This window comes from Neodiprion virginianus, chromosome 2 (assembly GCF_021901495.1).
Source record: "Neodiprion virginianus isolate iyNeoVirg1 chromosome 2, iyNeoVirg1.1, whole genome shotgun sequence".
Taxonomy (NCBI): Eukaryota; Metazoa; Arthropoda; class Insecta; order Hymenoptera; family Diprionidae; genus Neodiprion; species Neodiprion virginianus.
The window spans coordinates 37,161,626-37,178,861 of record NC_060878.1 but is presented as its reverse complement, the minus strand read 5'-3'; the positions used below and the strand labels follow the sequence as shown (position 1 = coordinate 37,178,861).

Here is a 17,236-nt window from a genome sequence, read left to right as displayed (position 1 = left end):
CGCCTCCACCCTAGTTCTTCAAAAACCGACTTCCTACATCGCGCCGAGACCAATCTGGAGATGGTTGGTTCGTTTACTGGTGCTGCTTCAGCCCTTAAGGGGGTGCCCTGATCGATTTCCACCTTGTCGCGTATACATATCTCCAATTATCGAAGAGCACGTATCTCAAAGGCGAAAAAAGGCTTATGAAAAAACAGAGAGGAAGAAAAAGAAATGTTGAAAATGAAGCCAAAAAGCACATCCTGCCTTCTGTTTCACGCATACAAAATACTATACGTTCACGAATCATACACACTTAACGTACAATTGTGCTGTTTAATTTGGCGAACACCGTGCACCGCGTCACTGTATAAAATGATGTTTGAAAAGTAAATTCCAACCATTGCGTACGTAATGTGCGTGTGTGCGTGTGAGAATACACAAGCCGTAATTAGCCAGATCTATTTCCGGATGAAAAGGCGGCTGCAAAAACAAACGCGAACCCTCCGCAGATTTTCCCCGATGTTTATTCGCCTCGTATCATTGCCCGTACGCATATACCTGTTGCGGTTAAAGAATTAAACGACGATTGATGAGAAATTTAAAAATACAACGGATGATAACGTACGTATAACGGCGTACGGAGCTTGCAGAAATTATTTTTACACGTTAATGAATTTTTCCCAAAGGTGATCGATAATAATTGACGAAGACTTTATCACGGACGAACCTCTCCGATTTCCTCCCTCCCTTTAAATATTATACTTTCACTCACGGGCCTCTTACATTTCACCCTCGACCGATCGATGAGCCGCGTATGTACCTACATATACGTATAACGTAGCATTTTATCAACGTCTTATCGCCGCCGGCGCGAGTTTACGCGAGAAGATAAGCCGAGGAAACTCACGCCACCCGTCTTTAATTGCTTTCCCTACTTTTTTCTCCCTGCTTCTCTTTCTCTCTTTCTTTCTTCCATGTACTCGAAAAAGAGAGAAAATACATACAACAGACGTAAAAATAAACCGTGTTACATTAAATGAATAACAAAGCCAACCTGCGAGTATAAGACGATACATGTTCTACAGCCGTATAACGTCAGTAAGTTTTTTACCGGTCGACAGGTTAATACGTAGGCATTTAACGCATAATTTGTATCAACGTGTAACCGGAGATAGACGCGTTGTGTTAACTCGCACGCACGTCGAAAACACCTCGGAGCACGATCAATAACATGTTATGGATCCATTAATAACTATCCGAAAAGTTGGAAAGATGTGATGATGATGATGATGATTGTATCGAAATTCTTGTCGATTTTAACGAACACTGATATTTATTTATTTACGCCGTTTCTTCTTTCTCACATGTACCATTAATAATATACCCCTTATTGTAAAGTCGATTCGACGATAATACCGAGACTTGAGAGAGTATTATTTACGATTTAGCGTATCGATGGCAACAGTGTCATGTATACGTATGTACGTATGTGTTTCAAAACTGAACGTTTTCTATAAGCTAGAGGATAAATGAAAACATTATGGAATTCAAAAACAGAAATACCCGTGTTTCTGCGTAATTTTATACGTGTCGTTTAGTGAAAGCTGTTAATTTTAGCAACTGTGTCTAATTGTTGAGATGTAACCAAACGGCGCTGATCTAGGAAAAACGACATACGCGTAATACATATGTTATATTACGTGTAGAAAAAAGAAAGAAATATGAACAAACAAAAAAAATTGTAAAATATCCCGAGTATAGAGATCTGTGAATAAATCGAGTTGACCAGGATTATTGAAGACACAAATTTTGATAACAAAAATCAACCGAACCTCGAAACGATACGTTGCGGCACTACTTAATTCAATTCGATTACAAAATTTTCGTTAACGATTTCGAAATTGAGCAGGCGACGTTATATACGCGTATGTACACACACATACATATGATTATGTATATATATATATAATGATCGTTGCCTGGGGTGAAGTTTGTATAAACGATGATTAATGGCGACGCTGAAATGAAGTGCCATCACCTACGCGTACGTACATACAGGAATAGGAGGGCGACGGTGGAGTTGGGAAGAATCGCGGGGTCATTTCACTCTCGATTATCTGCTCCTCTACCGCCACAGCGTGATAATATACCTACAGAGTTGATAGTTGTATTCACATATTCGCTGCAATTATTCCACACTACATGATGAAGTTTTATGTCGAAATTTATTCATCTACACTTGTCCACTTCGCCATCAAAACTTGGCCAATTTCACGGTGTCCACTGGTGAGAGATTTCGAAAAACGATCAGAAACGTCACAGAATTCATCGGTTCATGGTAGAAAAATTAAGGCGGTATGAAAGGAGAAGAATCAAAATTCTAAGAAATATATTTTTCCGCGTATGTATTCGGTTCCAATGACCATTGTCGGTCATGAATGTACTTTTGAATACCGATTGATTCGGACTTTCATTTATAACGAGATACTCGAATTGCGAATATCGGTACGTACGCTTCGGTAGTAAAGTGAAAATTGTAATTGGGTCAGGTAAAAACGGTAAAGGAAAAGTCAAGTAATTTGTTTAACTATTTTTATCGGCCAGCACGAGGGTATATGGCGTAGTAATAACCCGTGCCCGGTAGTCGATGGCGATTAACACCAGAACTATCCGATTTAGTTAACGTTGTAAAAGTAATTACATCATTGCGGGTTAAAAATACAACGTGAATTAGGAATGTTTAAATCAAATTGTAAAACCAGTCATTTTGGCTGATTTGGGTAGTTCTAGTGTTAGAAAGGGCATCGTCGTGTGTCTGGAGATGTTAGGTAAAGGGTGTAGGGTGAAGGGTGAAGGTGTAGGTGCAGGTACTCGGCGCACTGCGCGTTCCGGAAAGAAGAAGGCAATCGGCCGGTGGTCGCTTAGCTACGAAAGCTGTCCATTGGCCGAGGATCGTCGTTGGTTGTTTTCAAAGGTTAGGTTCAGCGACCTTAGCGCACTGACCCGTACCCGTACAGCGTAGGTAGACCGAGCGTAACTCTAACGTTCCGGTTGTCGACTAATTTCGAGAATGAAATTGACACGACGAGGGAAATACGCTCGGAAAAGATGACATTTTTCTTTCCGTCACATTGAAGTTTAGTAACGCGTTGTCGTAACGATCAATGCCGAGGAAAAACGGTTGTTTCGCGATTTCAGAACAGCCTGAAACTCGGTAAACAATTACGGAAAAAAACGCACTGATATTTCGAAATCTGATTACGAGTTCCTTAAAAATCCCTGTAAAATTAAGAAAACAGTGATTTTCTCCCCAATGTTTCGTTACGACAATGTTACCAACGTAAGACGAGCTCGCGATCGGATTCTTCTAATCGCGTCGACGTTATACCGCGAATAAACGAACGCCGTGCAAAGGATTGATTCTGATCGAAACTTTAATACGACAGGAAAGCTCCGACGTTGGCACGATGGCGTGACAAACGAACGAAGTGAATGAAACGAACGAGGCGAGTGGAGTCGAGGATTTCGGATCACCCTGACTCGCGGGCACCGTTACAACGAGTTCAAGGGTCTTTCTTACAGCGAGCATTTATACCGCAAGGATCTCTAGTGTGCACCGAGGCCTTTGTCGCTTACGATCAACGTACCCCGTGTCTCCGCTACGCGTACAAAGTACCGTATAAGTGTATGCATGTATTACGGTAGTACGCGTGGCGATTTCGCAACGACCTTTTGCGTGTAACGAACCGTAGGATACTGTATTATTATAGGGGCAGCGTAGAAGGACACGAGCCTCGACATCGGTGCCTGGATCAGTTGAGATCGTAATATCGAGCAGCGGCGATGATTCAATTTTATTTAACGCGTTGGCGTTCTCCGTTCGCGATAAAAACCGAGGCGACTTTGTTCCTTGACATTTGCGGAGAGACAAAATAATAACAACAACAACAACATCAATAATAATAATAATAATAATAAAACGACTACGATGTGACTTTTTTCGAATTCGAGAATTGTAGTGAAATCGACAAAATCAGGTCAAGGGCCACGAGGTTGAAGTTAGTAACGTTATCGTAACGAAACATTGGGGGAAAAATTATTTTCTCAACTTTCAAGTGATTTTTAAAAGACTAAGATGTTTTATTACGGTTTACTGGATTACAGACGATTCCAAAATCGCGAAATGATAGTTTTTTATCTCGGCATGAATCGTTACGATGACGTTACTAACTACGATATGATCAAGGACCAAGGATCGTGAAATCGGCGTACCGAGACGAAAAATCATGCAGAGATTGAGGGGTAAAAATGGGGAATTTTTTTTTTTTTGTCGTCTTTTGGAGTGTCCGGTGAACCCGCAGGCAGTTACCATTCGTACAACCAGACTGATCAACGATTATCGATCAATTCGCTCGAGGTTTGATCGGTAAGCTATGTGTAATGCTATACGATACCAATATTGACTATATTCACGTCAAGTGAATAATCTCCCTAATCGACAGTGTTTCAACTTTCGATCTCCCAGATTTTGCATTATTATCTTATACCGCAGCGAGTTTGAAATCAAAGTTGAATATCTTGTGCGCACCTGCGATATGAGGAAAGAAAAAAAGCAAAAAAAAAAATAAAAAAAAAAACGTGGACGTTGAGAAATTTGTCATTCGTTCGATTATCCTACGCACATGGTATACCATATTATACGCGCGTGAATATCTTACCGAACTTGCTCGACGACACGTAAATAGCTCCTCGTCGTTTTTTCCCCGATACGCCACAAGTTCGATAATGCGTACAATTTTTTCCACCTTCGATACGTTAGAAAGAAGAAGATGAAGAAGAAAAGAATGCAAGAAAACATGAGACTTAAAGCTATAGTCATAAACGTCTAGTATATGTATATATTTTCCCGAAAATACGGCAGAAAAGTTTACTCGACCACAATGATAACTTTTCCGACCTGAAAAGCGATAGTAGGAAAGTAAACGTTATGGTTGAGTTGGGAGTCAAGAATAATTTTCGACAGCTCTGTAAGTCGTTATTTTCAATTAACATTGAAAATAAAAATGCAAATTAATGTTCGACGACCGTACTACGCGAGTATTTTCTCGTGTTGGATGTCAAACAGATAGTTTACGGTCTAAAAAAAAAAAAATAAAATTCATGCTAAATGTGTGCTAAAATCGACTGCTCAATTTATTTATGACAAAAATCCAAACGGCTCCTCTTTACACTTGTGCTAAAGTGCCCAATACTTTCGAGGCCTCTTTTTAGACGAGGAGTAAGAATTTTCTTCGTCCGCTCGAACGAAAATCGAAAAGTTTTTTCATTTGAAACACCTTAATAAACATCTTACATATACATATATATATATATATATATATATATATATATATATATATATATATATATATATATATATACATATATATATATATATTCTTACGGTAAAACGTAATGACGCAATTTCAAATCGACGAACTATTTACTGATTATACCAGATACGTAGATATGTACTTATATATATATACAAGTTTGATAAACTGGATCTGCGCATTATTCGTAAACTAACGTATGTGTACAATAACGTATAATATGCCAGCCCATTGATATTCCGGCTTATCGACGCGTCGTTTATTATTTCTTCATTCATCTATAGTCGTAGATTTGATCAACAGATGCTATATTATAAGGAATCGTCGATTCGTTACGATATCAGTTTTTATATGAGATATATATTATACAGACATAACAGTGACTCAGGTGATGCGCGACGATCGATGTACATACATGGAGTACGAGTTTCACACATGTGGCTTAATGTCGTTGATTGACGAAAATATGTTTACCAAGAGCGTTGAATTATATTTTAGTTTGTTATTTTTTCTATTCAAACATTGAAAATACTACGCATCACCTCTCTCCCTAAAATATCTTAAAATTATACGAGTTATAGCCATGTCAACTTATCGCTGTACAGATACGCAATGTGTTATGTATGCTGCTTTGAAAATATTTATATAATATTTTTCCAAGCGATTCTACGTAGGAAGGTGTATTAATAATACGTATAACATTCGTTGAAACATCTCACCGCATACGTCACTTTAGCGATATATACGTTACGCGTATTGCGTGTTACAATTATTACGCTTTGCCAAAACATGTGTCACGTATACATGTATATATATAATAAAGCGAGAGGAAAATCGCGATCAACAAGACTTAATTGGTTTACCTATAAAATGTTGACATTAAATTCGGTGATGAAACAGGTCCTGTCGCGTGAAAAAGTGTGGAGAAAAGTTAGCATTTTTTTTGTAAACACTTCCGATCGAGATAAGCCCGAGTTGTGTTGGGAAATGAATTGATCGCCGCTGTGTAAATACAATGATACTTAATCTGCGTCGTTAAATTGCAACGTATGTGCTTAAAATTGGCGGGAAAAACAAGCTCTCGACGCCTATTAAAACGTCGCGGCCTTGACGGTGTGTATTTTCTGCTATATTAGAAAAATGCAATAGAGAAAAGAAAGAGAAGAAAAATAAAAATCATCGCTACTCGGGCGTATCTGCATCGATGATGCAAATTTTCCACATTACTCAGTCCTGACTTCGGAATTTTTTGAAAAAATTAGATACAGTCAAGAGCCGATCGTCGTTACAAGATTGAAATTTCACAAGGCACAAACTCTATCTTTCGGTATAAAAACTTTTCATAAATTCATGTAGCGGTTCTATGCATTACTATATACTTTTATGTATGCATGTATGTACATGTATTACACTGCATCTGTCATTCCTCGGCTATTACTTACCCTACCACCACTACCGTTAAACAACAACCACTAGCACAGAAAAAATCGCAAATTTCACATGCGACCGGCCGGATTTCCAGCAGTTTAATCGAAAACCATTTAGACGCGTAGGAATCTCGCTGCGGTTTTTCGGCGGCTGAGCGTATATCTTTTAATCGCCTCTCGTGCGCTATATGTACAAACATATTTATATAATAATAATAATTAATTACAAGAGTAGAAAATACACAGGCGATTATTTTAGCGATGACGCAACGCTCTCGCAGAAATCAACAAAAATTGTATAATAAAATCTGTACCGTGTATTGCAATACGACGCGATACGATAAAGAAATATGTTGCAGACGATGTACAAAATTTCAAGAAAGAAAAATTCTTTCAGTTTAGATATACGTACGTATCAAGACGATTGAGCGGCACAATTGCAGTGAAGTTTGAAGCGAGTAATCGTCTAACGTTATAGCGACGCGACGAGCGGACGAGTAAAAACATGTAAGCTGCAGAAATACCCCGAACTTTTCATCTATCGGACCTTTTGTGTTCACCTTAAAAAATGTTTGCAACAGCAAGCTGTGATAGATGTATCGCTTGAGAACGGATCCTATACGCACGCGCACCGTTTACTCGTATAAACATATCACTGTAAGGTAAAACACGTTTCTCTTGTACTAATTCCTAACTGTGATACATTCGTAAATAAAAATTGGCAAAAAAAAAAGAAAAAAAAAAAAAGAAACACGTTTCATTGCTCGTGTGAACAAATGTCTCGTTTCGCAACGCACTTGTTGCACTCATTATACGCGTGTAACGTACATCGAGTATAGGTATAATTGTATCTGCATATATGATGCAGCAGGTTCGCCGCGTGAAATGCGTGTGGGTGCCATGCAATATCTTACATATGAAGAGGTATAATGTAATACGTACGAAGTGAATTGGTCGCGTAAATTGCTGCGAGGACATGGTACACGTGATAGGAACTTCGGGTTGAAGGAGGAATCGATAATCTCTCATTTTATCTTTCCCTTTCTCTCTCTCTCTCTCTCTCTCTGGCTCATTGTTTCTTTCTTTCTTTCTTTCTATTTCGGACGAAGGTCAGTACGCACGTAACGCAATATAATATAATATATGTATAATGTAAGTATACCTACATACATAAAAGCCACGCATGGGTTTGCGGTTCATGCGAGTGTGAATCACGAAGGATCCGCGTTGCCCGCGACTAATTTCTACCTCCATTAACGTGGTTTCTCTTTATCTCGGTAATATACGTTATAATAACGTAATTACGCTAACTGGGTCAAATCGATTTTATGAGTATATAATATACATATGTACCGTATACACATATATTTTATTTATGTATATATATATCATTATTCGACGGCCAGACCGCAGCATTTATGCAAATCATCGCGTCCCAGGCGGCTGCAGGTGCGATGATTACACACGTGTGAACCTGTCGTGTAAAAACACGTATGCAGGTATATACGTACATATTTATGCGTAACCGTGAAAAATTTAAGACGAGATTATTTGTATCGTTGCAAATAATTAATTTTTTCACATTCCTGCAATTTATAATGGCTAGACTTTGTTTTTTCGCTGCACCTTCGACCGCACGAAGGTCTTTTCAATTTTTTTCAAAAATTGCCGAGACGCGATCAGGCTACGAATTTTTTCCCTGCAACTTTACACGCTTGTAACGAGCAGGTATTAATAAATATTAATAATATAAATGGCAACGCGTAATTCTGCCGATTTTTTTCCTGCTATCCATATATTGCAATACATTATAATCCTTTAAAAATAATCTTTCGTTCGTGTATGAATAACAATTATGCATGAAAGATTCGGCTGCGGAAGTTTTTCTAAGCACAATATTACATGCTCTTGGAATATTCTCATCGCGATTTTATTGCACCGCGCTAATGACAAGGGCGCGAAACTTGTTACGTACAGTTCGTTCACAACGACCGATAAGACGGGAGAAAAATTAGTAACAAGAATCGTGAATCACGATGATAAAACGCGCAGACTTGAGATCGAAACGTTATTTCCAAAAAATTAGAATAAGATAAAAATTCAACTAAAATAAATATAAATTGCGAAAGATTTTTACTACCGTTTTAAAACCGTCAAAGGAGTTTATCTATTTAAATAGAGTTTGTACAGATATTCGCTAAATCGCAGATGTTCGTTATCCACCCCACTTTCTTCTATCCAACGAAAAATATGTAAAAGAAATTAAAAAAAAAAATAACAAATAGGAATAAATAAATCACATAACAATTGCACCGCGCGCTTAATGATTACATCGATGACGTTCCTCGTCGCACATGTATACGTACACCCACATCCCATACATACGATACACCAATCGTTTTCCAAACGTGCGGTACAATATGAGAAACAAAGCACTCGTTGACATAAGCCAGCGTATAATGACGCCGTAGGCGTGAAACAAAGGCTAGTTATGACTGAAACTCGTCTTTAGCGGTGTCGGGTTAGAGCGAATGGAAAGAATCGCGCGTGTCTGAGGAACGGAGGGCCGGATAATTAAACAGGTTTCGTCATTGTTGTATTTATTGTCGGTATGTCGTGTTATCGGGTATTGTTTTGTTTACAATATCCAGGTATACGCGTACACACGCATACGCAGGAATTTGCCAATTTATTGTTATGACTGAATATTTTATCACAGCGTATTATCGTATCGCTAATTAATTAGAGAATTAATAAAATCTACGCTGTATACAGTAGCCACACATGAACACGCGAATACAACTCATGTTTTACGTCTATCCTCGACTCGTTATACTCGCTACTCGTATCACAAACGATCCTCGCATTCGTCGTTAATTCCACAGCCTCGGTGACCCAGTGATACACACATACAACACGTTATATACGCATGATGCGCGTGCGTATGTATAACGTGATAAATAAATTCGCGGTAATCAAGTCTCGCAGGGTTGCACGTGCCTAATATCTTTCTCTTCTATTCCCGCGATTGAAATTAAACAAGAAGATCGTCGCGACTTGAATTATACGAAAGGTATAGAAAATTATTGAATTACATATTGAAGAATATGTACGTATGTATGTATGTATGTTTATACACACGCACACGCACGTATATTTACACTGTGTAAAACGTGTGTTAAACGTATCTGGCTTTGTGTTTCTTTTATCTGGCAGAGAACAAATTCCAGGCGTATATACCTACACATACGTTATACGTTTGTACCTACAATACGCGTTATTCGCAAAGCGTTTCGACGTGCAATATAACATTACACGCGCCGTCGCTCGGCATAAAGGGACAAAGAATTTCATTCTTTCAGCGAAATACCTACACTTGTTAAAATTCATTATGCGGGTTATACGCGTGCACGTAACGCGCAGCATATTATACGTATAACGCAAGAGTATAAAATACTTGGTGCACACGTGTGAAACCGATTAGAGTTGAACGTTTCTTACCGTTTTTCGTCTCTATTTTATCGACGATGAAAATCGTGCAGCGAGGTTTTAATTTCCATAAAGCCAAAACTTAAACAGTCAGAAATTAAACCTTCTTATTGTCGGAGACAAGTGAGTAAAAATACGTGCTGTAATTAATAATTTCTGAATCAACGTTCCGCACTTTTCTCGACAACGATAAATTCGTCACGCGTGTAATACGCACATGATATATTTATACTCTGCGAAATCATCAGTTTCTAATATTTTTATGAGAAGGAAAACGAAGAAACAAAATAAAAAATTGATCACCTACCAGGAGGATTACGTTGTATCCAGAATGCGTCCGATGCGGTGATAAAAAGCACTCGATTTACCAACACTATGTCTATATATACGAGTATATATATATATTATTAAAACTCGTCTGTAAGACCGCGAATTTGAAAACTAAATTCAACCAACTACGCACGTTGTTACAATTGTCAGTACCTGTAACGTATACCCAACAACAAATCTTGACTCAGATGTGGATAATACGCGTAGAGTGTATAGGAGGTACGTTTCAGGTGTGCCTGTGATATCTGTTATCGCAGGGAGAGTAAGAGAGAGAGAGTAGAATCACTTTTTCACGATGCCCGCGTCCCGTGGGCTGGCAGTACAATTGGCAACTGACGTTACTGACGTTCGGCAGAGTCTCGCTCGGCCGAACCACGCGTATTTCGCTCGGCTGTGACCAATCAGCTGATAACCACGTGCTCGCCTCCACTCCGCAGACTGGGTGTGTGAGAGAGAGATAGAGAGAAAGAGAGAGAGAGCTGCTTGTATTTTCCCTCCGTCCTCTCCGCGCCGCGGTGAACTGCTTACTTTTAAGAAAAACCGATCTCCGCCCGCGGCTTGCAGACCTCTCGATGTTGTCTGAACAAAGAAAAAGCGCCGCGCGGTTGTCATGCGACGTATGACGACGACGACGATGATGATGCAAGTGCGTGTACATAATCTAACACACAGATACGTACGCGGATTATAACAGGATATAATTTCGTCAATTACAGTAGCTGCGACATGTGCAATAGATATTACGTTGCATAGATTATGCTTGGACGAGTGTGTGCCGCGTTTTCTTTCTACAAACTTGTACATACTTCCTTGAATCACGATACGTGTCTAGCTTTTACATGTATGCACATAGTTCATACGGTATAATGCCTGAAAAGCTGACGAAAAAAGAATTTAGAACGCGTATTGTAAATCGTCTATTTTCATTCGATTTAGCGGAATTGATCAGTTCAATCGTAGGAACGACGATCGTGATATTGAAATTTCCAAGTGCTAAAGGAACGGTTGAAAACTATTACGTTGATACGAAGGTGACGAGAGACTCTGGTGCAGTCTAGCCGTTTGTTTTTAACTTTGAACTTGAGAAAAAAAAAAATCATCACACATCACTGTTGACCTAGTATTGTACACGTATTACGCGTACTTCGCGCGTAACGCTGTCAGTATTTGTGTTTATACATGTACACATGTACACGTTACATGTTAAAAACGTGTATAACTGGTTTAAATGGCATATATATGTATATATGTATGTGTATATATACATACATATAGGTACATAAATACTAAATACTTGTGATGGAAAATGAACTTGAGCAACTGCGTGCGTTGAGAATGAAAAAAAATTTTTCTCTTTCATAGAAAACCTCGACGAGAGTCTACCTGTAATAATGTGAAGTAGGTATACCAATTACATGCCACCGAGCCACGGCTTTCTCGTAACCGTTTTCCATTGTACAGTTTTCTCCGAAGTGCGCAAGTATTATAGGTACATGTATAATAGAATGTAGATGCATAATAGATTCGCCGCCCTCAAGGTTGCGCGCTGAACACACAATTCCACGACTGCTTTCACACCGTCGCGAGTGAGCTTTATTCGTATTGTTGTAAAAGTTATATTGTATTATACAAATGGCAGCCTGCGGCACATTTATGTCAGTATGTATACGCAATTATACAACAGGTACATGTAATACACGTGTACTTTGTATTGTGGAAAATTTATGTAATTACAAGATTTAAGGATAGATATACAATGGGGCATTCCATGACGTCTCTATCAAGATTCTACATCGATTTCTCAGATTGTTTTTATAATTTTTTTTTATTAAAGCACATCACGAAAAATCCAATATCAATTTTTTTTTAGATTTCTTCGACCCAGAATATCTGAGGTATGATTTAAAAACTTGAAACAAGAACCCCCACTTTGTAAAAACTGAAAAATTTCAGAAAACTTATGAAGTATAACAAAATTTTTGACACCTATTAAAATATGGAGATTTTATGACTAATATAATACATACGTATATATATGTGTGTGTGTTTGACATATATGTGTACATGGACGTATAAATTAACGCGATGTGGAAAGAGAGAAAAGTTTTGCTGACCTTACCAAATGTGGTAAAAGCATTAATGTCTTTCTTTGATTCAAAGTAATACGTACACATACATACACATATATGATCCATCATTTGACTCAACGTGAACCAGTGATGAGGGAAAAAGAAAAAATTTCATCGATAAGCGAACTCATATTCGTTTCAATGGAAAAAAAAATGAACCTGGTAAAAACACATTTCTTTCGCCATATTTGGTAACAGTAACAAAATGCTGTGTGTATATTTATTTTCTTTTTCGTAATGGACTTTGACACAGCAGATGACAGAAGATAAAAAAAAAAGGTTATCGTGCGTGTACCTACATATTGATAACGAAGCAAATGAGCGGTGAAAAAAATTTGCGATAAAATTCGCGCGCACTGCGTGATTCACCTCCGACATTGCGATATGCATCTATTTATATATATGTATAACTTATGTACATTATTCTAACTGCGAGACGGCCGGTTTGTTGCTGTAAAGATTTCACAAGCTTCGACGCGCGTGTATAGTGTCGAACACATCGATACACCTGTTGAGGGAAGAAGAAGAGAAGATGGAAAAAACGACCCGCCTGGCAATAGCGGAGGAAAATTTTCAGCTTTTCGAGAATAAAAATAAAAATGCAGCTTAAAAAATGATTAAGTATTTCATATATCATAAATCATGTTTATTGCCATTTCGTATTTTGGATTCAAGAGAAATTTTGTTTCCTTTCAGGCCGTATTTTCCTTTATATTACACGTTTCATCCGAAACGATTGCTGTTAACGAATTCTCTTGCAGCCTCCTTGTTGTGCCTGTATCATGAATTCCTACCGTTGAACGATAACAAATTGAAAAATGTATAATACGCACGGACTTGCTTATCGACCGCCCCGCAGTCTGCACCGTCACTCACGTTTCCTTCACTTTGGTAATTATTGAGCTTATCAACAGCTGATCGTATCGCGGACGGACTTTTGTATTCGTTATGCAACCGGCGATCCAGAAAAATCGGTACGTAGGTACTTTCGACCGTTATAACGTATCGCAACAAAGATGACGAAAGCCGCGATACCTTATCGATTATACGTGTGTGTATGTATACGTGATATTCGCACACCCGTTATAAGAAATTGAAATTTTCGTAAATGTCGTTACTGTTTCTATAATAGTACTCTGCGTATTAGACAACGTTAATTAGGCTGGCCGCAAATTTTGGAGAAAAAACCAATTCCATTACGTTTCCAGGTTTTCCAGGACCTAACGATAAGAAAGTTACTAAAACCTAAATCGTTTAGCCTATTAACTCTGTATTCGGTTGAAATTCAAGTCAAATTCCAAAAAGAAAATAAAAAATTCCTTGACAATTCCCGGGTTTTCCATGACCGCTTTTAAATTCCCAGACATTTCCAGGTATTCCAGGTGTGTGGGAACCCTGATAACGCTTTTGCGGATTACGAACGGACGATCCCTCTTATTTCATTAATCATCAGGGTGATAAACTTGTGTCTCGCGTTACGAAACCTTTTTTCTTTTTGCACTGTATCTTCGAACCTGAAAGAAAATCCCGATATGTTGCAGTTGATGCATCGAGCTTTGCACTTAATGCATCTATACAATTACAATTGTTATTATAATAATATCAAGAATCGAAAATCTATATCTGACATTATTGCAACTTGTTTCCTTATAGATTTGTTTATTCGTGTCGTAGACACAGACTGTAAGCAATCGCGAACATGATCATCATCATGACCATGACGATGATCCGTAGAATGAAAATAACATCGCGCTTATGATAGATAAAAAAGAACGTTCTGAATGTGAAACATCCAAAGCATTCTCAAGTCCAACCGCGGTACAGAGAGCTTGTAAAAATCAATTCTCAAACTGTTGGGGCCGTCGCATATATATATGCATATATATATATATATATATACATTTAGCAACATCGAGTTTACACGCATCCCGAAATAGGTATTTCAGAGATTATAGCCTGCACGCAACGGCCACGTGGCCCAGTTGTATTTGCGAAGTGCTGACAAATCGGGAATTGCATATACATATAAATATACATATACATACCGTGGAACGGAAAACCGAGACCGCTGACGAAAGAAATGGATTAAACGCATCGTCGTGAGTTCGAATAAATTCGGATACGGAAATAAAAAATTGCACGAAAGAGGCTGACGCGCAAAACGTGCTGCAAAGTATTTTACCTTATTTTAAAGGTTAAAAACTGTTTGCTTTAATTAAAGATTCGAAAGTATAATTACACATGCCTCGGGTTAGCTTTAATTAACTCGCCCCTTGGCAATCATTATGCGCAAAGTGATTTGTTTCCAACGAGTACAACGAATTTGAAAATAATCTCGCGATGACCGGCCTTTGAATGTAAAATAAAAGAATTTTTAAATAAAAGACAGGATGTCTGAGCGTTAGGCTTCGAATTTAAAGTCGAATCATCGATATAATTACCAAAAATACGTTATATCGTATTTACAAATAAGTTGGTGAATTTAAATTGAATTGAAATATATGTACGAAAGTAAAAAAATTAATTAGCGTTTCGTGATTAGATGGATGTAATAATTTTAGGATCAAGAACAAAATAAACACTTCCGATATCTGTTTAAACTTTTATTGAAATAAAAAATTTTATTCGTTCACGCTATGTGATTAAGTGCGTTTAATTACTTTTTGTCCAATAATAATAAACATACCTATTATGATATATTTATTCTGGAACGGACTTGTTTGTTGGGCAGAATTCTGAAACTTTGATAATGAGAAAATATGCGATAGTATATTTCGATGGAAATTATAATAAGTTCTCTCCGCCGCAATAAGTGTTATAATTTAGGGCGTCTTGATAAAATACTCAGGGAAACGACATTCGACACGCGTTTCAACCGTACCTACACGTGATAAAAAGCAGCATATGCAGAGGCAGACACGAGGCTTGTATTACAGGACTGCAGACGTTATCGATTCGGGAACTCGGTTCACTATGAATTATTATGCCCATAATTAGCACAATGTTTATCCGCACGTATATGTATACACATATACCCAAGCAGAACGAGATAATCGCTGCGTCTCGTATGTATAATTTACATACACAATATATATATTTATATTTATATCTCTGTACAACGCACGCGCGATAATAACATTTTAAACTGCGTAAATGTTTTAAAAAATAGTTGACGATAAGTATAATAATAGTCTGCGTGTGTAACCTTGTGTATAATGAAATTTACATGATATCTGCACCCGCACATTTTTCTCGCGTATCTATCACACATTCATGTAACATACATATGAATACTTTATAACGTGTGTGTATATATGTACACACATATATGTATATATATATATATATATATATAAAGTGAGATTACCGGACGTGAGTTAATTGCGGCTATTGCGCATACGACAAGTTACTGATATCAATTATTTTTCACATACAACAGTAAAAAAAAAAAAAAACACGTTCCAATTGCAGCAGCCGAGACAAAGAATATTTTGCAGTCGTGTTACATATACGCTGGGGAGGAAAAGATGCGCGGTATAATATAGATTTGAAAGAAAAAAATGTAAGTAAAAACTAAAAGGAAGAAACGTAGACGAGAATAAGAAAAATAAACAAAACGATTTTGCATTGCGTGCGTGTATATATTTTGTCAGATACTACTCTGTATATATGTATGTATGTACAATAGATAAGAGACGAGACGAATTGCAGTTTTTCGCGGATGAACAGTTTCGCCAATATATAGATCGCGTAAATCGTCTACGTGACGTGCCTTCCCTCCGAGTTTATAAGAAAATGGCTTTACGGTCCGCACAACGCGATGTGACGTAAATTAATGATCCGTCCATTTCTAGTTTGCCGCTCGTTTAGTATCCTAATATTTACCGAAACGAAGTCAACATCGATCCCAATTTTTTTGTATTTTTTATTTATTTATTTTTTAACTATTCTCTCGTTTAGTCCACGAGCCTACGTGTCGATTGGCACGTAATTTCATTTCGATTGAAAAATAATGTGTAACGTAGTAGCGCAATTTGCGCAAATAATCTATTACGTACGGTAGGTACACACAAGATATATCTACAAACAAGCAAGAAAATTTATACGATATATGACATAAACGGTAATTTCCAGGCTTGTTATATCATGGGCGTGTAATTGTACGACTCGACTCTCGTATACGTATATATATATATATATATATACACACACTATATATACATATGTATGGATGCATACCAATATATGCACTTGTAGTGTACCGACCGTCGTACGGTTTTCTGATCTGATTTCATCCCGCGTTGAGCCAATTATTCTGCTCGTGTCACAGCTATTGCAATATATTTGCATGTGTGGAATGAAGTGTGAAGAAGAAAAAAAAAAAAGATACTCAAACCTGACCGAGAATTTCATCATAATTGCAGGCAGCAGATATAGATCTTTCAAAACTGGATGTGTAGAATTTAGTGTAACATAACTGTATTAGATTTTCAAAATTGAGGAAAGA

General features: G+C 37.6%; 2 protein-coding genes across 4 annotated transcripts in view; one reads left to right on the top strand and one right to left on the bottom strand.

Annotated features, from left to right (window-relative positions):
- The window catches only part of LOC124297373 (uncharacterized aarF domain-containing protein kinase 5), a 67,067-nt gene that overhangs the window by 27,834 nt on the left and 21,997 nt on the right, over positions 1-17,236 (top strand). The window lies entirely within an intron of this gene.
- Positions 1-17,236, bottom strand: part of LOC124297384 (tumor protein p53-inducible nuclear protein 2) — a 61,976-nt gene that overhangs the window by 26,705 nt on the left and 18,035 nt on the right. Inside the window, exon 1 of one of the 3 annotated variants that reach the window (XM_046748358.1) lies at positions 10,578-10,945. The exons of 1 other annotated variant lie outside the window; for it this stretch is intronic. The gene's annotated coding sequence lies outside the window, so the exon portion shown is untranslated. Of the gene's footprint in view, positions 1-10,577; positions 10,946-17,236 lie in introns of those variants that run through there. One more of the 3 variants, XM_046748356.1, reaches the window with a different exon arrangement.